The 27746-nt window shown below is 40.1% G+C and overlaps 1 protein-coding gene across 1 annotated transcript in view; it reads right to left on the bottom strand.

The window, feature by feature from the left end:
* fam184ab (family with sequence similarity 184 member Ab) overlaps nucleotides 1-26556 on the bottom strand; it is a 118954-nt gene extending 92398 nt beyond the window's left edge. The window contains exon 1 of the mRNA XM_051071756.1: nucleotides 26418-26556. The gene's annotated coding sequence lies outside the window, so the exon portion shown is untranslated. The remainder of the gene's footprint in view (nucleotides 1-26417) is intronic.
* Nucleotides 26557-27746: the final 1190 nt, after the last annotated feature.

The following is a 27746-nucleotide window of genomic DNA, read 5'->3' on the forward strand; positions in this document are numbered from 1 at the left end:
CACTTAATGTTGGTTTTTCCTTTAATTTGCCACCTGTCTGTACATTAAAATCATGTATTCAGATGCTGACAGGACATTTATTCACAAATATCCCAGAACCCATGTGCTGGCCTTGGTGGAGGAAAAACTGCAAAGAGGTGAGAATTGTGGAGTTTTCCAAAGTTTCCCAATCTTTGAACATAATTTTAAGGTCCACAAATTCTGTTCTAATCAAACAGATTTACTGCAGCTACTTTCACCTCACTTCACTCTGTTAAAGGTATTTCTACGCTTACATGGTCACTACCAAAAGATTTAGAGAAGTTGAACAACTGGAAGTCGAGGAGTCAGACATTTTTCTCAGCAGATTATGGAAACCAAAACAGGACAAGGAGAGTGCACACTGGACAGAAATAGGGCTCCAAATGAATGTTAATGTTGCACTGTGTCTGCTGAATGTGTAAATAGGCAACTGTTTGCTACCACCTTAGCCATAAAAACTTTATACAGTGAGATAATAAAATGTCAGGCATGTGCATTTTCCAGCTTGTTTCTGAGTTCCTTGCACAAAAAAATCAATCATTGCTGCTTTAAAAAAAAAAGACTGAGGCTGAACTGACAGGCTATCAGCCCCAAACATCACCACTGCCAACATCTGTCTAACCTTATTCTGCACTAACAGTCTCTTCCCTGAACCTCAGGAACGTCTAATTAGCCTGCCTGAATGGAGGAATCGAAAATACAGCTTGAAGCAACTTTTTTTTTTCTTTGTATTCTTATTCTGTAGTAGTCAAAGAAATCACTGAGAGATCGCTCAATACCACACAGCTCGCTGTAGCATATAAAATTCCAGTTTAATAAGCCACATCGAACAGCAAATGATCACTGCTGCAGCCTTCATTTACTTATCTATTGAGAGATAGAGAACAAAATGTGTATGTGTGTGCTGGTGGACTGTTTTTTTTTGTGCTAATTGCAGCATTGTGGCCCCATGCGTTCAGTTTAGAGGCAGAACAAGGCGGAGAACATTTGACTCTGATCAGTTGGGACTGAGGACAACGCAACACAGCGCGCACACACACACACACACACACACACAAAGTTGTATCTGTGCATGTGTGTGTTCACATGCAACAGTTACAGCTAATGATGTTTCTTCTGCTGTCTGTCTTTGAGGCTAATGAAGCAAGACAGAAGATGGAAAATAAAACTGAATATACACTGAGTCCTGATTTAGTATAGAATACATCCTCTATTAGGGTTGTTAGGGAAGATTACTTCTACTATGGCTTAATCTATTGATTTTTTTTTATAAATCAATTGATTGTTTTGTCTATTAAATGTCAGAAAACAGTGAGAAGTGCTGACCCCATTTTCCCAGAGCCTACAGTACTTGTTTTGTCCAAGCAACAATTACAACATAACATAATATAACATTTATAAAAAAAAAATATGAAACTGCAAAAGCAGAAGATCTTCACATCTGAGAAGCTCATACCAGTGAATATTCTGCAGTTTTGCTTGTGAAATTACTTAAACGATTAATCAGTCATCAAAACTTTTGCACCATTACCTACATTTTTGTGGTTGTGTTGTCTATTATATCATACTATATTTAAGGGATAAGGCTGGTGCTCTATATTGTTCTCATTGTTCAGAAAATCCATGAAAAGGCTGAAAAGAACAATGTGTTAGTCTCTCAGTACTTTCTGACTCCTCTACCCTGTCCGTGGCACAAAATTGGGTCACAAATATTTTGTTTTATTTTTAGAAAATGCAAAGTAATGTCCTAAAAAAGCTGAGAGTAAATAGCGCGTTCTGACAGGGACTATTTTTAGCTGCGGATTAATCACATCTGGCACCTCTGTGACTACTTTCAGCAGCCAGACGGTGTCGACTGAAAATAAACCACAGCACCAGTGGTTATTGTAACGAAGGAACATGTCAGCCAGCGCGACGCTGTAGCTCACTGATGTGTTTTTAACAGCTCTGGGCGACAACAGAGGCCTGGGTTTGAATCCAGCCTGGACCCTTTGCTGCATTTCATCCCTTCTCTCTCCCCTGCCTTTCCTGTCTCTACTATCACTATCAAAATAAAAACAGAAAAAGCAACAGAGGTCTACATCACAGAGAAATGGCTGTAGACATAAAATATTTAACATAAAATATTACTAGCTTTGTCCTTTAAATTTATTATTTTCACTTAAAATACAAAATGCCGATTCTACTTTGCTGTACTGCTAGCTGCAGAGGCCAAACAGTGGATGCAAAACCCTATTTAATGTCCTTTTACGCAGAATTGCAAAGACAACAGGTACATAATTAAAGCAGCATGAGAGAGACACCAGAGTGACGTATTGCTCATTTGGTGTTTTTGTCAATACTCCAAGTAGCACTTTGTGTTTAAGCGGGAGAAAAGAAAAATCCAGCTCTGTGATCACGGCCTTAAGGACGTAATCACACTACAAATACTGTCTACACACAGCACAGACGCCGCTACATCTCAGACCACTGTGCCTAACAATTCAGCTCGCACCTAATCTCAGAGTTTGTCCCACTTCCTCTACAGGCTGGCAGATAAAAATGCCATGGTTCCTGGAAACAGATGACAGGTGCCAGAGCCAAGCCCAGATAAAACTGATGAGGAGGCATTATCTTTCCTCCACTGAGCAGAGCGCAGCTTCTCTTCCCTCCCTCCTGCGAGGCACATGGTTGGTTGGACAGGGACGGTTGCAGAATTACAGGAACAATGTTTGGTCTAAAAGTGAAATTAACTCACGGAGAAAACTGTCTCCAGATTTGTGCTTAAATCATTACACGAGGGGAGTGACAAAGCACGTAACCTTGGCAATACAAAATTTATTAAATCTAAAGCAGCCAGCTGTCTCGGTGAGTTTATTTATTAATGAAAGGCGCTGAGATGGTTACAGTAATAAGAAGCTTCCTCTGCTTTGCTGACACCAGGACCTCGTTAAGCTCCTGAATGTGTGGCCTTTGGCACTCACACAAAAGACTTGCAATTTGCATTTTGATGGCGAGTTATTATTGTCTCTGTACTGGATTTTTGGCCATGTTTCAGCTGAAAATAAAAATGAATCAAGGTGCTTTTGCTCTCAACTCTGTAACATATAGACGGGGGTGCTGGATCCTCAAAACCAGAAATTGAAACATCACAAGGACAGTGCTAAAATTAGATGACTAATTCACACAGACATTTCTTATCGTGCAAACTCAGTGTTTCAACTGATAAAAACACATTTCATCTCAGTGAAACTAACATGGTTAATAACAATTAATTAAACAGGAGTCCCACAGACGAAGAGGAGATAAAACAACATAACATAAAAGTTCATGAACAAAAAAAAAAAAAAAAAAACCTATCACAGCCAAGATCATCAGACAGCCAGTGTAATGTTATGTAGCAGAGAGAAATGTGTCATGATTAATGGGCTGAACAGATCACTATCTTAGGCTACATTTAATTGCATATATGTGTATATTTGCAATTTAATTGCATATATAATAGATTTTAGTCTTTAATGTAAAACCTAAGACAGTGTTGAAGTGTTTAATAGCAAATAACAAGGTAATTATACAAAATCAACTGATCGCTGAGGAGAAGCAAACCATGTGCCATTATGAAGACTGGTAAACCTGATCCAACATGAAATGGATCCACTGATCCTACTGACACTAGTTTCAATATTCAAAACAAGACTTAGCTCTGACAGCATCAACGCTTTGGAGATATTTCCTCCGACCCCTACTGCGAATCACTGTCTTGTACACACTCGAGTTTGACTGTTTTTATTCCACTGTAACTCACATGATGACATCTAGGATTATAGATGCTGACTGTCTGTGGAGGCTTCCTATCAATTATGTGGCTGATGCAACATTTTCACAGCTCTAACTACTGAGAGGCAAAAAATTGGAAGACAGAAGTGTGTATGTGTGTGTGAGAGAGTGGAAATAGGAGCAGAGTTGAAACAGAGTGCACTGTGGTCGCGAATGTCCAATCCTTCACCTGTCACCGTGAAGGGAAGAGAGGCAGGAGAGAGAGTGTGTGTGTGTGTGTGTGTTTTTGGTGTTAGATGAGAGCAGACAGACAGAGATGACCAACTGCCCCAGAGAACAGATTCTCCTGAAAAGAAAAAAGAAAAAATCCACGTGGGAATGTGTGGATACGGATCATCTTCTCACCGGTCTGCACGCTCTCTCAATTTGTTTACATGTGGGACTCGAGCCACGGCAGGAAGGAAAAGATGCACGTGGGCGCGTTTTATCCACCAGGGCAAGATGCAATGTTTGCAAAACTTTGATTATGAGCAACAGTGGCAGAATCACAAATATGTTCGTACATTTGTTGGCAACATATGGCATTAAAATACAGGACTGCAGTGTTTCTGATAGCTTGAGGGCGAGTGCTGCATCCCCTCCAGCTAGTACAAGTGCATCTGTAATGTAATGTTAGTACTGGAGCAGCACAGGCAGCCTCAGCAGAAGATTTTGTTTATTTAAATAGGAATACTTGGATGAAAAATTTATGCTTTGCATTCTAAATATTCTTCCATTTCATCACCAGACACTGTTAGACTGGTGGTTAGAGAGCACCAGAGATTTGCTGTTGTTTGATCTGAAAATCAATAAAAAAAGAGTAAAAACGTGCTAGGGTTAAAAAGGACTGCATCAATAAGCAGGTAAAATCCTTTTGTGAGAGTAAACCGAGCAATCATCAAGGTCTAATCCAGAGCACGCCACTGCAATAATGACCCTGTAAAACATGAAATGCCCCAAACATTTCATTTAGTCCAACTACAAAAGCAAACTGATAAACATGCATCTCTAATTGGTGTCTACTGACTGTCCTGTGATAAACAACGTGGCGCCAGCTGAGTGCTTGTATCATTTTCCAGGCAGGTCAGTCATACTTTAAGGTACATCACATCAATATTTAAAGCTCATCACCTTAATTGTCAATTAGCATAGCAGCAGCAGCAGCAGCAGCCTGTGAATCCAGTTTACAGCGTCAGCTAACACTACGTTAACCCAGCTACCAAGGTGCAAACTGAGAAATACATGCAAACAATCACTAAACCATAGTTCATGTAAATGCTTTGCTGAGCTGAGTCAGTGTGAAACTGTGCTCATAAGACATAAGAAATTGTAGTGTATGAGTTAGTCCAAACAACTGATTCTTACACTTATAATTAGCATCAAAGCTTCACCTGTTACCATAGTAATCAAGGTAAAGAAATCAGTATTCAAATGCTTCAGTTTTTTTTTATCATTACATGCATTACCACAAAAATCCAAAATAGCCTATGAAGTAAGAAATAGTAATCCAACATTATTCGTCATTAGTTATTCCAGACAAGGACATTTAATCGTAATTGTTTGATATATCACGTGACTAGAACTGACAGTGGGAGAGTAACACATGTGACAGTGTTTTAAAAGTTAGAACTATGCTAGCAAGACGTGGGAAAAGTCAAGTGTCTGATAGATAGAGAGAGGATGATCCAGATATGCCAAAGGAAACTGGCAAATCACCTGAAAACTGTCAGTGAAAGCTGAGTCATCTACGTCCTTTTTTTGCTATTATGACTGATGTTAATGCAACACTGAAGTCTGATTATTGTCCTCGTTTTTCTCACATCAATCAAAACTGGACACAGTTACAGCTACAGCCAATAAGAGATGAGGAAGGCAGGAAGGCAAGAAAGAAACTTTAGCAGGAACTGGCTCCAGCTCCATGTCAGCTCTGGTTGTGTGTTGTGGCAGCTGGAGAGGTGTTGCGGGTGTTTTTAGGTTTTTTCACGGCATTAGAAGTCAGGCAGCATCTGTTCCCTCAAGCAACTAGTCATGAAGTGTGGGAAAAGTTTGAGTGGCCTCGGCAGTGAGGCTGGAAGAAAAGTTACGTCTGCAGCATTTTACTTTGTCCTAGCACCGCTGTAGCTAAAGTTTCCACAGGTGCCTGTTGAAGGTTGAAATATATTTAGAATCGAGTGGGTAGACTGTAATTACACACCGCAACAGACAGGTGAGGAGGGAAGGGAGGGGAGGGAGGGGAGGGAGGGAGGTGGTGGTGGGGAGGGGGTTTAAACACTAAAACTCTCTCTTTTTCACACACGCGCACAAACGCATGCACGTCTGATTGGCAAGGCTTATCGCAAAGGTTGCCATGGTAACTAGACACAGCTGCCTCTATACAAAGGGAGGAGGTTGAAAAAAGGTGATGGAGATAGAGAGTGAGGAGGGGGAGTGATGGAGTGGGGGTGGTGGGGGCAACAAATGACAGAAAAAAAACACAGAGAGAGATAAGTGGCTGAACATATTTCTGATTCAAACCCTGCAATTTTGCCTCAGCTGGTGACGCACGTACTAAAAGCAGTGATTGAGTTAGGGGAGCGAGGCGGGCAGGTTGGCAGTCAGGTGCTATTTAACTAGCTACAGGAACACAGCTCGCTGTAGACAGATGATGACTGAACTAATGGGAGCGATTATGACCAATTAAGTCTCCCACTGATTAAAAATAATTGTACAGCAAACTTCTGTCTGTCTTGGCTGGACGGCTGTCACTGAGAGATGAGACTTAAGGTGAAAATAAACAACATGTTCAGAATTATTAGTTTTTTCTGCTCTCTTTAAAGCAAATATAGCGAGTCTGAACATCAGAAACACGATGCAAATACACCCAGTTTGCATCAGAGCGATGTTCCCCTGCTTCTGTACCGTCAGTGTGAGATAAGGTGGATACAAAGCCTACAGCCCATCCCCACTGTGATCTGGTAATGGGTATGGACACATCAACACACCCCTGATTATCCACATTCAACTAAAGCAGCCTTGGTGCTTTTATGCACTGCAATTTAGCTGCCTATAGACTGTGGTACTTGTGAGCAGGTCAGGGCTGGAGCTGGACCTTGGTTGAAACATAAAAAGCAGAATGTCGTATACAGTTGAGGAACGTTCTGCAGTAATGGACAGAAAGAACAGTATAGATCCTATGAGATCCAGTTGAAGGTTAGTTCTTGCCTGCTGCAATAAAACTTTGACATGCAATCTTCATCTGCAATGTAAAACTCACATTAAAAACCTAATAGTCAGGTCTGCTTAGAACTTAGACAGGTAGCATTTTCCTTCTGCTGCAGTGGAAACATGACAGCAGCCAGGTCGCCACAATCAGCAACTAAATAAACATTCACATTGCCACTTCTCTCCTCCAGTCTAAAACAAGTCCAGGTTGAAGGCTGAAGAAAACAAGCCGCCATTACTGTGGTGGCACGTCACTTTTAATCCCATCAAATGTCATCAAAATAAAGGTTATCTACAAAACTTTAGACCAGCTTTAACAGACAGATGGCTTCTCTGAGTGGGACTGTTATCAGCCTAAATTCCTCTTTTTCTGCTTTTGTTAAATACAGTGAGACTGAGTAACTTCCACATTCATAAAGACGACCTTTTCCTGTCGGAGGGGTGACTGCCAACTGTAATTAACCTAAGCATCTCTGCTTTCTCTCTCAGTGTAAATGTGCCACTGCAGTAATGGCTGCAGCACTTAAATCTGCCACCACATTCATCTACAGTACACGATGAACTTTTTTCAACTTGCTGCCGCATCTCACCATGTGACCTTGGTGCCCACAGAAATCACACAGAGAAGAACAATGCAGGAGCTAATTGTTCTGGTGTCTGTACTCACTGAATTATACACCTCCTTACCAGCTGTGAACATATCAACTCTCAAAAATCGGCTTGGAACATCATCATCTGATCATCTGCTCTTGGCCAGTAAACAATGTTTGTAATCCTGGCTCTCTAAACTTGCCAAAATTGCGAACCATTTTCTCCATTTTGAGTCAAAACTGGCTCTACTTCGCTACATGATGAGTAGCTGCGTAACGACAACCTGTTGTATAAGGTACAGGTTGTGGGGCAGGATTGGATGTAGCTGGTGGTTGTGGTGGAGGATTATAGTCCTGCTGCCACCCACTCTGACACAGTAGTAAGTGCTCACTATCTAAAAACACATTAACTTTCATTCAACATCTGAACATTTAAAATAAACTGTCAAACTGTAATGAAAAAGTGACAGCCTTAATATCTAAATACTAAGATACCTTGAGGCCTTAACATGTTCCAGTGGCTAAGTGGATATGTTGATGTTCCAGTATCACAAACCGATACAGGAGTAGAAACCAATTAATTATAGATTAATGCTAGCAGAACAGAAGCTAGTAAGGAAAGCTAGCAAGAATTTGATCACTCGCTTCTTCATTTTCTACCCACTTAATGACGTTTTCCATACATGTACTCACCATGCTAGACATGAAAAGTGCTAAATTTAACAGCACTACGCCAGCCAAAAGGCTGATTATGTAAACAGAAAGAATAACAGAAACAGAACTGTGGGCTTAATGTTAATCAGTGTTAACAACGCAAAGCATGTGTGAAAGCATAACATCCCACATATGTTGACAGGTAGGTTGATAGATGTGTGTTTCATTGCATCTTTCTGCCTCTGTTGCTGCTGCTGTTCAGAATCAGGTCAGATGAGTCACCAGCAGCGCAGGCCCAAAGCTACAATCTCTCGCTCTCTAATCCACTCTCAGCCTGATGTGATAATGTGATCTCATTCGGCTTGCTCTTCTGTTGACGGCTAATGTCTCACAGTTTGTGCGTTTTGTCTACTGCATGGTCATTTGTTTGAGTTAGGGTTTGACTGATGCAGGTTTTCATCACTGTGGGATTGAAGCTGTTGTCAGGCAGCATTCAGTGACTAACCTTGACCATCTTCTTGCCAATAAATTAAGAAAATCCTCAGAAAAAAGCATTTATGTCAGAGGTCCAAGTGCGTTAGGAACAGAGACGCTGACTGTTCTAGCACAGATAGACTTCCATTGAGGCTTGTCTCTTTTATTACTCAGGGTTAGCGTTGTTAGCACTGTTTCCACATTTTCTACTGAGAGATACTTGAATGAGAGGATGTTATTTTTCTGTAGGGAAGTTTTTGGAAAAATTGTCAGTATTTCAAGGCTCTACATTCATAACCCTCCTGGTTATTAAGCTTGAAATGAGAAACATGCTGATTCTTCTGCTGCCTTGCAAAGGCTGAAGAAATCAGTGGAGTAAAGCTGAAACAATCAGTCAATTAACTGATTGACATAATTAATCCACAACTTTATTGATGATCGATTCATCAGCCGAGACCTTTCAAGCAAAGATACCAAACTTTCTCTGATTTCAGCTGCAATGATTGACTGCTTTTTTGTCACATGCAAGGCCAAAGCATTGAACTTTTTGAAGAACGGTTCATTGATTCTCTATATTTGTCCATTACATTGCATTTAGTGAGTAGAAATTTCTGTGGCAAAGGTCTCTAAACTTCAGGAAATAAACCTAAAACTGTATCTACATGGTGAGATAACACCAGCCTAAAACACTTGAGATATTCAGAGTTGATATTCAGTTTGATAGCATGGAAGATTTTAGTGATCCGAAAGCTTTTAAGACATCAGAGAAAACATTAGATTTTGGTGTCAGATTTGAAAGCGTGGTTTTCTCCAGACAAGAATGTTTCGACTGAACAATTCTGCAAAACCCCAGATTGTAATGTGCGTCAGAGCAATATTATGTAACTATTTTATCTTAAAATAACAGCTTCAGAATCATTTTGATGCTACACTGACTTGTAACAGAGAAAATGGAGCCTCTGTTGCTCTCACTTGCCACACTTACCACCTGTTCTTGCACTATGTAACTTGGGTTAATTGGGTATGATCTCCCACAAAATCAGTGATAGTCAGTAGCTTGAACTATCAAAATCAGGCCCAACAAATTTGAGAGTAATGCCGAACTGTAGATCAGTTTAAAAGACTTAGAAGTCATAAAAAAACCAGTGTTCATCTCTGATTTCCAGCAAGGAAACTTTCAAAATGTCAACAATTATAAATGGCCTGTAAGGTCTGTAATGGGATGTGAACTGGTTGGACCTGACCAACCTTGCTATACTTGCCATCACACTACACATTTTTTCCTGGATTTTCACTGAGCATTACCATTAGACATGAACTGTGAAGAGCAGTCCATTAGGAATCTAATTCCTAGGGATACTGGCCTACGTTTCCAATGCCAACTTCTCCACCCACAGTAGTTTACTAAAGTATACTAAAATGCAATGATCTAATTTCATTCTGAGCTGGATCCTCTCACTCTCCAGCTCTTCACCTCCTACCATGTAATATTTAAATTTTAGATGAACAATAGCATTGTCTGTTGCTGGCAAAACATCCAGTGACACTCACTGTTAATGACTCTTTGTTCTTGTTTTCCTGGCTTTCATTTTTTTTCCATGTGTGCGTTACTGGTGGTGCGTGCGTGTCCAGGTGGTGGCCGGCTTGCCCAGTCGACCGTCTCTCTCCAGCTGTCTCCCTCACTGCATGGGCTAACCCTGACTGACACCGACCCTGCCCAGAGGCTAAACACAACACAACACACTGCAGTTTCAAATATATCCAACCCTGAGCACAAAAACACACACAAACGCGCAGACACACAACGCTTGGTTGTGGCAACGACAGCTTGATCTAATCTGACCTCAGCCTGAGATGCCTGGTTTTAGGTGTGTGTCCACAGCTGTTGAATGATGAGCCGTGCTCCATCACCTGCTCGCCAGGCAGCCTCCTGTGAAATAGAGGATGACTGTCCCCTGAAACCACACACACACACACTTACAAAAATGTCTAGCTTTGCTCCTTACTCCTGCCTCAGTGTATCTTATCTGTATCCTGTCTTAATCTTTCTCTCCCTGTCTCTCTCTGTTTTTGTAATGTCGCCCTTTCGTCCTAAAAGTTGTCGGTTATGTCTGCAGGGCGTGTCGTCTCAGCAGATTCACTGTGGTGGAACATTTAACACTCTACTGTATGTCTATTCCTCAAAGACAGATTCAGACAGACTTATAGTACACACTGTATGCAGGTCCAATACTAGTTTTTTTTACTGCAAGTCAGATTTGAACAGCTGTGCTTCTGATCAATACTTGTTAAACGGAATTCATGAATTATCCTAAATACAGAAATATAATTGTTATACTGATTGTGAATATTTCAGTGTCCCATGATGGTATAAAAATCTGGATGCAATCACTGTATATTTTGAGAATTACTTCTTCTGTAGAAAATAGTATAAAGTGAATACTGGCTATTGACAGTTTCATTAGAGAAGCAAAAACATGTATTGGTTTAATCCTTTTTGGAATACATATTTGGAACGCTCTGTATTATATATGTATTACATTATATATATATAATGCTTGAGGGATTTAATATCTGATAAACACACTCATCTACTCAGTAACTTCTGGTGTACATCACAGGATTTTATTCGTTAAATGAAGATGAACAAACGTCACTTACCAATAGGAGAAGAGACTGGCAGTAACTACCACAGCTGGGAGATACGTCTGAAAGTTCACATTAAATATTTCCATATCATACAATCAAGATATCTATCACGATACTGTGTGTAAGCTGTTGCTGATAGATTTGAACTTTAAAGACTGTTTGTGTAGTACAATATAAAACAGTACTGTTTAAAATGTTTATATATTTACATATCCATAAGTTACTGTAGATCTTACTGCCCTGTGTGATGGATGACTTGTGTTTTGGAGCACTTTAGAGCCCATTGTTCCTAAAACAAGCATCTTGCTGAAAGAATCCTCTTTTTTCTGGCCCAGTAAACCATTTTGAAAAATTACCTGTCTTAATTGTGCCCAAGTAAGACCATGTGCATTTTTCAACGGTCAGAAATTTTGCTTTTGTACCACTGTACCAATCTGGGAAATGTTGGAAATTGATTGTTGCATTATTCTAATGAAGTATCTGAAATGCTCAGGGATTCACTGGCTGCATTGGTTGGTGGTTATCTTTCAATATATACATTTTCTAATATATGACAATATACATTGACATCGTGATATAGAATTATGTATTCTGTGATAGATGCTTTTATCATGACCACCATATGTTATCAAAGCTGATAATGATCTGATAGTGTCATCAAGAAAAAAAATGTCTGTAATTATCTTAGTATCATATAGTGATAAAAGCAAGCTTGCTTTAGTAAATTTACAGAAACATGACAACATATATATAGTGTGGAGCAGAGAGCACATCAACACCATAGAGATTTAAAAAAACCCAGAATGCACTGGCTCTCTAGGTGATCTCTCCCATACTGTGTCTGATTTACAGCCTTCTGCTTGTCCTTTGGCAGCACCAGGTCAGCCGCTGGAGTGTGAAAATCATTTAAGGTGTGATCACTTTCTGTCGAGTCATGCTGTAGATCACAGCCACAGGGCTAGAGGTCATTCTCTACAGCTATAGGGTCTACTGTCTAATATGTGTCCAATTTAAATACCTAAACCATACATTATACATCCGCTATGATGCTATAACTCTGATCTGTCTCTGGCTGCAGTGTGATGGAGGGGAGGCGTCGGTTCCGGCGATCATCACAGGAAAGACCGTTACGAGCCTGCGTCGCACAAGACATGATGTATGAATGGGACGATCATTATGGAGAAAGCGTTAAGAATAGCACAGCACCGGGTCCCTATGGGAACGGCACAGCTTGCTCTCTCTCCCTGTCTTTTCCTCTCTGTTTTGCTCACACTCAGTCACAGCACACTGAATTCCATTAGCTGTGGCATCAGTGTCTATAACACTTGTAGCCTGCAGCCTCTCGGTTTCGTACTCGCATGTGTGCACGCGTGGGCGTGTGTGTGTGTCTGTGTGATCTCATCATTTGTTGTATTTTAGACGCAAAAAAGGGAATGAGTGAACCCTATTTAAATAGTGCAGGGAGACATAAAGCCTGAGAGAAAACTGGTCCACTTTGCACATGTGCTTGCAATCACTCCATCAAAAAACACACACACAAAAACTATGCTACTGCTGAGGCCGAGACTTTGTGTGTGCGTGTATGTCTGTTTAATGGGGTGATAAAAAAGACAAGGGCAGGATGTCATAGCTCACCTGCAGAGCTGTCATATACACAAGTATACAGATAAAAAAAGCAAGGGAGAGCTGGAGGAAAGCAGCACGGCGCTGTTAACACGAGTCAGTCGAACGTTCTGCTGAAGTGGTAATAAGCTGCGAATCCACGGCTGAATGTCCACATATCGTATCGACTGGAAAGCTCACAGCATTAACACAAAGAGGGCTGAGCTCAGACTGGCAGCACAGATCTGAATTTTAGAAAATCCAAGTTTGGACAGAAAAAAAAAATCTCCCAATTCTCTTTATGTTTTGAAATTCTACTTTTATAGCATATGTCTACAGGGAGGTTTTCAGATCCTATGTTACATGATCTGCAGTTCTGATTGCTGTTCCCCTAAAACTAGTTAGTTTGGGATCAAGATCTAAGTATATTAGAGATGCAAGTAAAGGTTTTTTCCATTATATATTAGTCCACTGCTTGTTCTCTTACTCTACTACTCAATTAAAGGTCTTGTGTACAAAATATCAGATAATGGTAAAAAGTGCCTGTTCTAATTTCCTAAATCCCATTTTAACATTTTCAATTTGCTTGTTTTCTCCCACGAAACACTTTGATATTTGACTAACTGTCAAATAAGATAAAGAAAAGAACCAAATCCTTACAATTCTGAGGCTAGAACTCAGTAATGTTTGTCTTTTCTTCTTGAAAAATTACTTGAAGAATTAACTGACCATCATTAATTTCCTGTTGTTCAGTCAATAAAGGACACGCAAATGACAATTAAGTACATCGTTTCAATTGATATCGCAGTTTGTCTTGAATTCTGGTACAAGTATTTTCACCTGAAAGCCACTGAATAAAAACTTGTATTCTTTGCTAGGTCAAGATTAAAATCCAATGTCTATCACAAGAATCGATATAGCTTCTACTACCATATATTGCTACTGGTGTTTGGCTCACTCTTCTTCTTCTACTCCTCTCTGTCTGCTCTTGGCACCACGAGAAAACCATCTTGTGCGTAATAATTTCTGAAATCATCCTATCTATTCATTACTTTCTAAGTACACACTGATCGACTGACTTCTGCAAAGAACAAGAGCCATTCCACTGTGATTCATACTTGTTATTAAATTTAATTTCCAGTTTGCAGCTGCCACGAGCATACTGTATAATAACCACTCCCAGCAACGATTTCAGCATGGAAAGAGAAATTAAAAAGTTATACTCTGCTACAGCTGTGTGAGGCAGATAGTTTGCTTTTGGATTTACCATTATTGAATATTCATCACTCTTGAATTTGTGAGCTGTGTGAAGGTATTTATCTTTCATTTCTCAGGATCAGTTTCTGATTACAGACTGAATACTACTGACGTTTCATTTCTGTAACACAAACTTTATATGCTATCTTTCAAACTGAGCACAATTTCAGAAGTTACTGATAGTATCATAGAGGCCATTTATCTGCACTGGCCATGAATTCCCTTGAAGGTGGGACAAACAAATCCTGTTATTCTGGAGGTGTCAGGTACATGGAGGAAATAGTAATAATAAACTTAATTTATATTACACTTTTCATACACACAATGCAGCACAAAGCGCTTAAGGCCATACCACCCTGAGTATGATCAATCTCATCAGATCTCACAAAGAAAAACACACAAAGAAGGAAATGATCTTAGTAAGCCACTGCACCGATAAAGGAGAAACTCTGAGAGAGGGCAACTGGTTCAATGAATGCAATGTACTGAATGCTCATGACATATATAAGACGTATAAAATCTTGCTCTATTAATTTCAATTCACTTTTTAATAGCTTTACATAGTCTTTGATTTCTAAAGCCTGATATATGGGGTCAAACACAGACAGAAATTAAAATAAACCTGAATGAAGCTCGAACATTATAAAGATCTGAACACAGCTAAGATATTTTACAACATATTATTAACTGACCAGCAACAGAATCCAACAAAAAAAACTATGACATAATTACACAATTATGAAACTCCTGTCATCCTGTGAGTCAGTTTCTGTTTGTATTGGTTGGGGACTGCAGGACAAACACAACCAGTTGCATTTGGCTCCTAGTGTCTTTTTCTTCCAAGCTAGCAACTCTGTTTCCTTGCGATGCTATAAAATGTTAAGCTATCTATGCAAATTGTAGCGGCAGAGATGAAAACAAAACTTAGTTATACTTCTGCCATTCATTGGCAGCAGAATAAGCGATGGATTACACAGGTGTAAAGGAGTATGTTTGTGCTTTGAGAGCAGCTGAATTTTCTACCCTGTGTGATTCAAGTTTTTGGTTTGTCAGCTGCTCTGGGCAGAGAGGTGCCCATATAAACAACAGAATTTAATTTCGGACAAATAGGGTGAATCTACAGCCCCCTGGTTACTGAAGCTGTGATGCTTTCCTATGTTACAGCCCCACTTTTTGATCAGGCTGATTAGACAGGCAGATTTGAACATGAAATTCTTGCCTGAGGCTGTTCAGTTACAAATAAATGGGCTAAAACCTCAATGTTGGATCTCTTTCTTTTCTTAAGACTGGGCAAACATATTCCTTTTGTGTGCCCCTACAGTGGCTCTATTGGCCTTCCAGCTGTTAAAAATGATGACTTGCATTTATGTTTAATACTTCACAGTACACCTAGCCTGTCTCAAAAACTGCAACTTCCACAATAAGTGGGGGAAAAAACCCAAATGACAAGGAACAAAAATGAATAAAGGAACATTTAACTCACTGTAAGGCACAAAGAGGTAAAGAGAAGCAAGGTCTGCATTTGTGGAGAATGAGCCTTATTGATTGGACATAAACCACCACTCAGAAAATTGATTGGTTTAAAAGGAGGAATGCTGAGTCATGGGGTTGTCAAGCAGTCAGCTACTCAGGGTAAAGACAGGTCAGAGGGCTGTGTGGATAGATAGATATTTGGGGTAGATGGGTGCACCCCACTGAGTCATAACAACCCCTTTGAAGATTTAGTCAACTTTATTTTCTCACAGATTATCAGCGTTTTCCCACCTTCTAGTATTGTCCCTCTCATAGGAGTCAGTTTGGGGTCAGGGATTTCCCATTTGTGATTTAAAAGTTTGATTAAAAAAAAAAAGCCTGAAATGTTTTATTTTGATTTTGTTAAATTTACATGAATGATGGAAATGTTTGTTTTTTAAATCTTAAAATATACTTTCCACCAACTGCTGGTTTCTACAGACACATGGCTTGACTGATGAATTGAAAAAAAAAAACTATTGTGTCGCCATGGCAACAAGAGATAAAGTGGAGAGGGTATGACTGTCCTATTCCTGTTTTTCACTTGTCACTTGCTCATTTACAAAATCTTAAACAACTTTCTCAGCCACACGTGATATATTCAATTTACATTAATCTTCTTTTACAAATATTATATAAGTGTCAAGTTATTGTCCTGTTGTTTCCTTTGTCCTCTCACTGTTTGCTCTTATAATGGTCCAAATATCCCCTTAGGAATCGGTTTCATCTTATCTTAATAGGAAGACAGACCGAGGGCTGGGTGAAGTCATAGCGAGCCCCACTGTTGTTTGGATGTCCTTTAGCTGGAGGGAAGGACAGACAGATAAACAGAGACATGCAGAGAGGACGTGAAGGAGAGAGGAGTAAACAGGCTTGCCAATTTTAGAAAGAGCCAAGATGAGGGAGGTCTTCAGGAGGATGAAAAAAAGCAGAAAAACACAAAGAAGGGCCAAGTAAAAACTGAAAGACGTTAAGAACGAAAGGCAAAATATTCCTAATAAATCATTTTGGTTAATATATATATGTTTAGAATTATAGTTTGTATGGATGTGATTAGAAATTATCACACAGAGTTCTTTAAATTATTTTCACAAAAGTGTGACAATATGCAGACGATTCCTTTCTATATGTCTCAACAAACTTTTTCCCAGGTCTGATTATGAGGTCACATTATTGATCAATTAATGACCAAGTATCATTTTATGGCATTATTTTATCATGATCAAATAAAATTTTATGCATAGGTAGCCACTTGTAGAGGCATCTACACCAAAGACATAAAGTATAGGTCTACAACATCACATGTACAGTGATGCTGTATCCAGACCAGTCTGCCATGTAAAGGCCCTTTAACAGGTCAAAACTATTTAAAAAAATGTCAAATTATCCTCATAACCTAAATAAAAGGCCACGAACTCATCATGGTATCTCAGAATTTATTAGATTTGAGAGGTCAACTGTTAACAAACATCTGTTAACAGTTGGAAGTAGTGAATGAATGAAGTTAACCCTGCTGGATAAAATGTAATGACAGTGTTTCACCTTTGTCAGCAGATGCTTAATGTAGAAGCCACAGCCTGTAGCTACAGCTGTTCCTCTGAGTCTTAAAAACCCATCTGAATGATACTCTTGATGATGGTAAAAAGAGGGTTAACAGCAAGTGTTAGGTCTCTGTCTGTCTCTCCCATCAGGAAAGAGAAATAGAACCCAGTGAGTAAAGACAGGTCCCTGGTGGCCACATAGACTCACACTGCTGCCAAGAAAAGAAGAGAAAGTCGAAGCAGACTATAGCCTCTAAAATCCTGATGCTCGCTACTGACAATGTCTGCCAAAGAGCTCCCTTTTCTAGTTAAATGCAGTGGGCTGGTGTTGAGATGGGAGGTCTAGACTTTGTAGTGGCTTTCAGTCAAGATTGGTTTTTGGAGGCTGATTCTGATATTTACCTATTTAAGATATTGATGGTAAATATGTGTATATACTCTACAGTATTTATAAATCAATATGGGACCACTTAATGCAAAAATATTACATGCTTTAGACTACCTAAAAGGCACATCCAGGCAGGTTCCTTGGCTGAAAGAGAGGAGGAAGCCAGAAGATAGTCTGATGTAAAATGAAATGGGCGAGGAGAAACCAGGCCCACACTTGTCATTAATGATGGATTGTATATGGATTTTTCAGCTGGCTGAAATGCACCCACGTGCAAATTTATGCAACTTCTTCTTCTTTTTCCACATTAAGGCTGCTATATATACACAGGTGCGTACCTCTGATTCTCATTTACTTTCTGTATTTTATTCATTTCAGAATGTGGGAGCTAAGAAACAGCTATTTTGAGATTTGTAGGACTGAGAGTTTAGAAACACGTAACTTAAGGGAAATCTTGCAGATATGTCACAATATGCCAGCAAATTGAGAGTAATTAATGAAAAGGTATCACGAGGTTATAAAATAAGAGATGAAAATTACTCCAGATAAGGTGAGCATCAGATAGAATTGTTAGACTGCTAAACATTATTTTAGCCCCAAATCAATCACTGTGGATTAGTGATGAAATTACTAATTACTTGGTCAAAAAAGCACACAACCATAATACAGAAATGGTTCAACAATCCACTGTTTCTAAGCCAATCACGTGGTTATGTTGTACATCTACAAACACAATCAGCTCAGCACAGCTGCTGTTGCCCGCAAGCTGCTGCCTTTCCACCAGAAGGACTGTTACATCACCTGAAAGCCCTCACAGTTTAACAATCCCGTGCAGACTGAGGCTTGTTTCAGGCGATTTGTTGCAAAGCAATGATGGGTTACATTCTGCTGGGCTGGCCCCATTACTGGCTTGTAGTCCTGAAGGAAATACTGCATCTCTGATAAATTTTTGCTTTAGGTTTGAACCGGCTAAAAACTCACCAAGCTAAGACAGATTCCTCCAGATTCCTCCTCCTGGACAAGTATGAACACAGAGAGCGAGGGTATAACAAAGAATGGAGGAGGAGGAGAGAGGAGAAGACAAGTGTACAACACCTGAGGGTTCCTTTTGGTTCTTCCTCTCTCCTTATGTCTGACTCTATATAAACCTACTCTTTCACTCCTCTTCCTAACAACCATGGATGTCTTTTCAGATATGAGCTCTTATATTTCTGATTGAATATTTCTGATCGACAAGTTGGCGAGTTACAAACCAGCAATAAAGTTACATAGTGTGGTGGATTTGATGGAAGTGATGGAAAGCCAATACTTTTCCATATAGTGTTACAATAAATGTAATTTAAAGCCCTAAAAATTCCAAAACCTTATGTTAACATTAGTCAGTCATTCTGGGAGGCGGATTTCATTGCACTTTTTACAGTCTGTTGAGTACAAACCACCACACAAAGCTGGAATGAGCTCTCAGGTCAGACATCTCATAGCAGTAATAATAAAAACACACTGGCTGTGTTTACAGGGAAAAACCTTCATCATATTGGAACTGCTCTTACGAGACTTCCCACAATAAGAATGTTTGTCCCATATATCAGCCGTATATTACAGCCAATCGCACACCAGCCTTGCTTTATGTCTCGCCTGTTGCTGCGACGTGATTGGCTGCGGCGAGAGCAGACAGAGAACAGGCCAGAAAAGAGTAGTAGCGGTGTAGCTTCTGGCAGTCCAAAGGCAGAGGAAACATCCAAGGTCAAACATTAAGAATGACTCATCAAATCATCCTCCATACACACCTCGCGAATCCGTGAGCCACTGTGTATTTGAGTGTGTGTCCAAGCATGTGCATGTGTGTGTGTGTATGTTGTCAACAGGCATGTCAGTAGTGTTTTATTTGTGCTGGATAGTGCTTGAGGCCAATATCCCCCCCCCCTCTCTCTCACTCCCTATCTTTCTCCCTGTGTGTGTGTGTGTTTCAGTGTTAGGAGTGTGTATATGTGTGTGTGTGTGTGTGTTTCAGTGTTAAGTGTGTGTGTATGTATGTGAGTGTGTGGGCGTATCTTAATGAAATCTGACAGAGAATTGTGACAATCAGTGAAGGAGCATCCTGCAGAGGTTAATAAGCTGTACTCCTCACAGCAGCAGCAGGCCGCCATGCACACACACACACACACCAATCTCCTGTGTGTTTTCATTCACCTAAAATTATATTTAGAAATTACGAACTCTAAATTCAAGACCGGTTTCTTCAGCACGCCGTGAGAGGCAATCTTTCCAGTTTGTCACCTCCAGAAAAGACTCTCAGGAACAAAACGGTGACATTGCTCGTCCTCGCACTTCCCATTTTCTGTGATAAATAACAGCTTATAATGAGATGTCACTCAGCTTGTTTTGCTGGCTCTCCCGCCCTGCATCATTTACACCACTCACACACACAGAGCACTTACTCTTAGCTTTTTTTTTTCTCCTTTCTCCATGAAATATGTGGTGGTGCATTATTTGCTGGGTCCAAAAAGACAACCAAAGTCAGTAAAACAAGAAGTAGCATCTCAATAGCTAATTCAATTTCTTTTAATCTGTGTCCTGGGAGGTTTTCATTCAATTAATAGGATATTATCAAGATTTTAATAACCTTTGCTGCCAAAATGTAGACTAGCAGTATTGTAACAACAGTAGCAGGCGGGAAAGTTGTAGTGTCGGGTATTCAACTCAGCCAAGGATAAGATATTAACATATTTCCGGATGGTTTTGGCAGGAAATGCATGCATTGTAATCTGAAAATATCCATATTTTAAAGACACATAAAAAAAAATTAAATATCGGGACTGCAACACAAACTGCAGCTCTGGTTTTGAATGAGCTGTATCTGACTTTAAAATCCCTATCAACCCTATACGCAATTCCCAAGTCTGGAGTCGTGTTGCTCTGACCATCTGCTCTCTAACCCTGCCCAGGCTACACAGATCACTGCACTACCACCCCTGGATTATGGCATCAACACACACACACACACACACACACACACACACATGCATCTTGGCTTACATGTTGCTGCCAAGTGATGACAGTGTTATTTGTATGGTTTTTTTCAGCAGTATTTTCCAGCTAGTAGAGTCACTTAATGCGAGAGACTGGTACAGACACACTCACATTTCTACTGAAAGAATCTATCTCTTCCATATTATCCTATACAAAACTGCTAGACTATTATCTGTCAATATTTTTCACATATTTCATTCATAAAGGATCGCTTCCAGCGGTACTGAACAGACGCTTGGCCACAGGGTGAAAACTAGGGATGTTCAGGGACATTATGAAATCAGAAAACTGCTGAAGCTTATTCTGGATAGCAGGTTGTGTGAATTCTCATCTTTTTTTGGGTCTTTGGTAAGAGGCACAAAGCAGAGAGGAGCTACACATGATGGATGCATGAGAAAAAGAACTAACAACAAATGACTGCATGGACAAAATGACCAGTGACAAGTGATAGTGTTTACAGAATAACTGAGGTATTTTTGAACCTCTGCATTATTTTCACTGGTGAAATTTTTTCTTTTACTGGTGGAAGAAGTATTCAGATCCTTAACATAAATAAAAGTACCATACATTAATGCAAACAAACTAACAGGTGGAGGCACTCTTGTGTTCTGCAAGGTCTTTGTCATGAGTCTGGTAGTGATATATAGCGATGTGTCTGGTTAAACAAAAAGGATCTTACCCTTCAGTAACAAGGTCCATCTCTGTAGGAATCCTATCCATAATGTACACTTGTAATAGTCAGCGGCAAAAACAAGCACTTTAGCAGATGTACTTTGACAGGGCCTAGTTGGATTACATTGCAGCAGCTGTTCATGGTGGCTGGGCGCACCGTTCTTACTCAATACTGCATTGATTCCGAAGATTTTTATCCCTTTGAATCATTTACACTCAAATAACATGGGAAAACCCAGGAGTTATCCTTCAAGTCAGAATATTACTTAATACATATTTGAGAGAATAACATAAAAGCCTTTTATCATTTTAGCCTGGACCATGTTTTGAGTCTATATGTTATGCTCTGCAATACAGACCATGTAGTGAGTAATCATTCAGTAATCATGAATAATGTTTCTGTTTAGTTTCCACGCCTATAGTTTAAAAAAATCATATCTGTAAGTGTCAATAAATACATCAGTATGTCCTATGTCTATACACCCACATTTTGGTCTAGCTGACTCTGCAGTGTCAGCTGTACAATATATAAAGACGAATTGACAGAGCCAAGATTTTTTAGCAAAGCTTCAGAAATGTTGAACAGTTGGCAGGAAGATATCAGCAGCAGAGAGTTTCTGAGGTCACGGCTAAAAAGAAGTTTTTCAAATTTATTTTTCAACATTTGAATACCACTGTGCTCAAATGTTTCTGTGCATGATGATGCCATGGTGCTGCAGCACAGAATAGAATATACTGAATATGGCCTGCAAGCAACACACACACAAACACACTACAGTATTTCACTATCTCTGTCTTTTTCAATCCCTTCGTCCAGAAATACATGGAGAGCTCAGAGGTCTATTTCTGACTCACTTCAACACTAAAGTCAGTCAAGCATTGCTGATGAAACACACATATACATATACACTCACACTCACACACTCACACACACACACACACACACACACACACCCTAGGCTGGGTAGTACATTTGTTATTAGGCATTCTCCTGACGATGCAAAATGACACGCTGCCCTCTCTGTTTCCAAGTCGCACTCTGACAACAACCAGAAACTCCAGTCCTGACTCACTGTGGACAGGCAACAAGATCAGGCGTATTCCTTTATGAAAAATCCTCGGCCCACTTCCTACAGTGCACGCCATTGCCCTGAATTATAATTTATAGAAAACTTGTTGCCATAGCAGCAAAACCCCTACACTGCCTTCTTTCTGATCAGAGGCACTACAATGAAAAGCAAAACCATCAGAGAGTATAACTTATGAAATACGGCTTTTCCAAAAAAAAAAAAAAAGAAGAAGAAAAAAAAACATGACAGTGAAATCCGCGCAGAGCCTGAACTACACAAAGGGCCGGAAAGCAGCTTTGTGGGATTAAAAATTACTGCAAGAAGTCTTAAATAACTGTGGCAGCAAACAGGTCTTGTGTCACAGATCATGAAATTCAGTGCCACAGGAGAATTGCCATCAATGACTGACTTACTGACTGCGCATGAAACCCCTGCAAAAGCCCACAGAGCCGAAGTTTGTGTCAAAGCCGGGTCATGGGAGCAGTGAACTGACCACGATGCTGCACATTGCTCTTTTGGACTGATGCATAACTAAAGAGCAGGCTGATGAGTCAGATAATCATCAGAAAACAGAGCATTCAAAGAGAGAAGAGGCCACTCAGAACAGGCACTGAACCAAAATATAACAAGGGATGGATCAAGAAATTCATACTGAAAAAAAGAGAAAAATTGATTATGATAAATCACAGTATGCAAACAACAGGCAAGGGATTAAAGTAGGCCAGTCAGAACATGAGATGAAAAATTCAGACACCTCAATCACTCTCAAGTCATCCTGCGAGACAGCAAGCTGGAATAATCATTCAGCCTGGGAAGTGTCCGAGAGGTTTCAAGGTTGCTATTTATTCCTGACCGCAGCTCTGACTCCATAGAGATCAGCGGTCAGCCTGAGCAGATGGCCTGAATGCTATCGGCCTATTCCCCTGCCTTTGTTGTGGCCTAATACAACAAGGCACAGGAGATGGGAGGCTCAGATGTGTCGCCCATGGGAATGTGTGGCAATCGTGTGACTTGACTTACAAAAAATACAATTCACTATTGTTTCTAGTTGTTAAAAACTAGTAGAAAATATCATTTATTTCAGCTTTCACCTGGTCATATTCTCATACCAACAACAAGCAAATAACTGAATTAAATATTAAGCAAAAATGTATCACACTTAAGGGATATAAAAGCTGATTATAACTACAACTAAAATGTACATAAAATTCAATTCTTCACAAATGCATTCAAAGATATGTGCAATGTCAACTCCTTCCATCCTGTTGCTGAGCAGTGATGTGTGATGTACTCATCTAATTGCCCAGCCCCCTCTGCATTTAATGTTAATATTTGAGTTTTAAATATCATTCTGCACAACTAATCCTTGGCAGAGCTTTACAAAAGGCATTAGTGTCCATTTCCTGGCCTATCCCTCAAAGCTAGTCAGGCAGCTTACTTCAATGTTTTGCATATTCAGTTTCCCAGTGTGCATGTTTTTTGGGATTTGGTTTGGCATTGTTCTGTGCCCTTCTAGTGTTTTTTGCAGGCCAACACATGGCTAAAGGAAATACATTTATCTTGTATTAACAGTTATATGCAAACTATTGGCGTCAACTACAGGTTGACATGTTTTGACATCTGAATCACCAAATCAGTACTTACTGGGTTTGTGGATATTCTCTAAACCTGTGAAGTCAAATAAGACTTTGAAGCATTGTGTTAACAAAATTGCTTGTGAAAAGTGTTCATGTAATTGGCTTCATTTGAGTATTAAAGGGACTATTTCTACATTTTGTCTGTCGCTGAATGTGGCTCCTTGTCAGGAGGTGGTGGCGGTGATGGTCGCTCGCCAAGAGCTTGAACCATCATTGCGTTGACAATACCAGAGGAAAGAATAAGAATATGTCCTCTGAGTAGCGCTACTTCTTCAGGGCAGTCTGGACGTTACAGTGAGTCGCTATCGGAAAGTGACGAGACAGGCTGAGGCTAGCATGCTGCTTAGCACGCTAACTTCAATAGAAGAACAAAAGTGATAGAAGTAGAAGCAAACTGTTGGCGTTGCTTTCCACCTGCTGGAGACAGCTCTTAGTGAGTAAAGGAGTGAAGTTTGATGCTGAACTTGCAACGTCTCCTCCAGACTGGTACGTTTATAGCTGTTAATGCTAACATTGGTAGCAATAGCAAAACATTAAAAAGTAGCTCCTTTAAACTTACACTGATGGTATCTGAAAAGTATGGACAGGTTATATACTGGATGATTTTATATTACAGAGGTGCTCAAGGAGTGTGAGGCATGACTGCATATTTTATATGTTGGTTGAAATTATGTACGACATGCCTACCTCTTAAAATTAAACTAAAAATTATGAAAATACTTCCACACAGTTAAATAGGTTTACTGCATGCTATGATGCAGAGAATTAACCAACAAGGTGAAGAGACTTCTTTTCATTTCAATGTGACTTTAAAGAGTCCACACTGCACTAAGGCTTGGCACACACCTAGCCCAAGGCTGCTGAATTATGATTTTTTTTTTCAGCCTCCACTTCCTCAGCACAAAGAGATATACTGAGAGCACAAATCTTACGGTTAGAGTCAGTAGCAAATCCTCAGAGGGCCTGAGGTGTCAAACCCTTCAGGAGCAAAGAGGAGGCATCTCCAAAAAAGCCACCTGGAAACATGTGAGGCACCGGTAGACCTCCAGCTTAATGATAATGACATACCAGAGCAACAAACATGCTTTGACCCTGAGTGAACGTTGTGGAGAGGTCGCTACTCTACGTTAGAAGTTGGAACCCTGTCATTTTGCCGAGTGAGAGATGAAAGCTCTGATCCTCAGGGCAAAAAAACATTTGAAATGCCCTTGAAAGCCGACAGGTACGGTCGGTGTAGAAACATAACATCTTATAGTCAGCTGAGCCAAAGCAAATAAAATGTTTAACTGAACTAATTCCCATAATGAGCCCTTAAATCTAATATATAGAGTACACATGTTTGTCTAGAACTAAAGATTACATGCAATATAAAGGATTATTTAAGTGGAATGTGCATCAGCAGACACAAGAATTCAAATTCAGCACACACATGCTCTGGTGTAACAGCAGGGGAATTGTAAGGAGAGGAATAAAATATTCTAAATAAGCAAATAAGGAACGGAAACTGTGCAGCTGTAATAGGATATTCAAATGCCCAGCTATCCAATATGCTTATGTCTTATTTTCAATCTGTATCTTTTTTCAAGTATCATCAAAGTTAGGAGGTGGTGCCTTATTTAGCTGCATAATTATTTATAAGGCCGTACAACAACATTAACATGGGCAAGTAAAACAAAATGCCTGCACAGTCTATGTTGCTATAGGTGATTAATGACTGATCTGATTAATGTCGTGGCTAATGACCCGCTATTGATTGATGCAGCATCCGAACAGACCGGTTTCGCCTTCAGGCAGCTGATACCACCCAAGCGTGCCGTTCTTTCTAGTAAGAAGAGAAATCCGCGCCAAACTCCGTAAAAGAATTTCACAGTTTTGGGTTTCTTCGCCTTTTCACTTCAACACCTGCTGGTGTTACGTGTCTTAACGCATTTTCAGAGGAAAGGAGTAACTGCTTTTTAATTCGGCGTATAATTCAAACACCAAGCAGCATTCACGTCAATTAAAACCCAACTTTAAGAATTATTTCAAGTGTTACTCTTACTTTTCCCCTCGCCAAAATACAGCTGCATGAGCGGTCAAATTAAAGACTTAATTGTGTTATCAGAGAAACTAGAAGATTCTAAAAAATTATGAAGATAATAAAAGAAAATATTGTATTTGGTAGAGGCGTTCATGTGCAGTGAACGGATTACGAAAATAGGTTAAATTCCTAATGGAATTTGGCGCACAGTTTTCACACAGGAACGATAGGTACGGGGTCTAACCCAAGGGTTGAAACACTGCTCAGAGAGTGAGGAACAGGCCTGATCAAAAACACTGCTTACCTTTGTTAGCTGTGCTATTTTCTTGCTCATCTTCAGGTGCAGGTCTTGGGTATATTCCATGGCGATGCCGGACTGAAAGGGCACGTTGGACGCCGAGGAAGAAGTAAATTTCCCCTGACCGGCAGGGCAGTAATACTGCTGCCAACCCGACCCAGTCGCCATCTTCACGATGATGCTTCAGATGCTTAAGGGAGATATGGACTGTTATAATAATAACAATAAACTGGACGGTGCTAACGAGGCGGCCAGTGAGCAGTGGAGAGAGGACTGGGACAGTCAAGATTTTTTTTTTCCCCCCCGAAGCACAAAAACAACAAAGAAATTATCAAAAATATGAAGCGTTTTTAACCCGCAGACTGTTAAAATTTGATTTCATTTTTGCTTGCGTCCGTTTACTAACACAACAAGCGGGTGAAATTTGTGATATTTAAGCCCCGCAACCGTCAGCTACTACCATCCTGTCCGTTAAAAAATGTGGCCGTTTTCGGCGGTCCGAGGTGCGGGTCCTGTCTGCGGTCACCTGGCGCTGATGTGGAGCCGTTTTCGGGCAGCTGCGCTGGGTTGGCTGGCTGACTAGCTGGCTGGCTCCCGGTCGGTCACCTTGATACCGAAATATTTTCTCAGCGGGAGCCGTTAAGAGTGATTCCTCCCCGGTGCATTCCGGCTACATTGACGGAGAGAGTGTGTAGAGATTGAAGGTATGTGTGTGAGGGAGAGAGTGTGTGAGTGTGTGTAGTTCAGGCTCGGCGGTTGGTTGCTGCTCCTCTGTTGCCATGGATCACCTCAACAGTTTATGCTGCATTCACGTAGGATGGGAGCAGCGCCGCGTTCAGGGGCTATCGGAAAAAAAACATATATGACCGCACATGGAAGCTTGGTGACACATGACTTCGATGAGATTTAAGAGTTGTTTGAGGTGCAGAGGCCCACATAAGAGGGTCACCTGACCTCACCTTTCTTAAAAATAAAAGACTTAAGACAGGCAAGCTGACTTCAATTACACAAACATACTATAAAGAGTAGGTTCAAGTCAATTAGCTGGACTTACACACAATAATTAGCATCTATTAATTCTCAGTGAGCTGTAGTCTCATCATATTGACCATTCGTCAAGTATGGCTGTGCAGCATAATAACAAAATAAGAAGTGAAATAACATATTGTGAAATAAATACAAATTAAATACCTACAATGAAATGAATAAACCAAAACAAAGCAACTATTTTTGATTAGACTTTGAAAAAAGTTAAAAAGCCAAGCAAAGTTTAACAAACTTTAACTGTTTAAAAGTCAGGATTTGCTGCTTTTCTTTGTTATAAATCATGGTACA

The sequence above is a fragment of the Lates calcarifer genome, linkage group LG7_1 (assembly GCF_001640805.2).
Source record: "Lates calcarifer isolate ASB-BC8 linkage group LG7_1, TLL_Latcal_v3, whole genome shotgun sequence".
NCBI lineage: Eukaryota > Metazoa > Chordata > Actinopteri > Centropomidae > Lates > Lates calcarifer.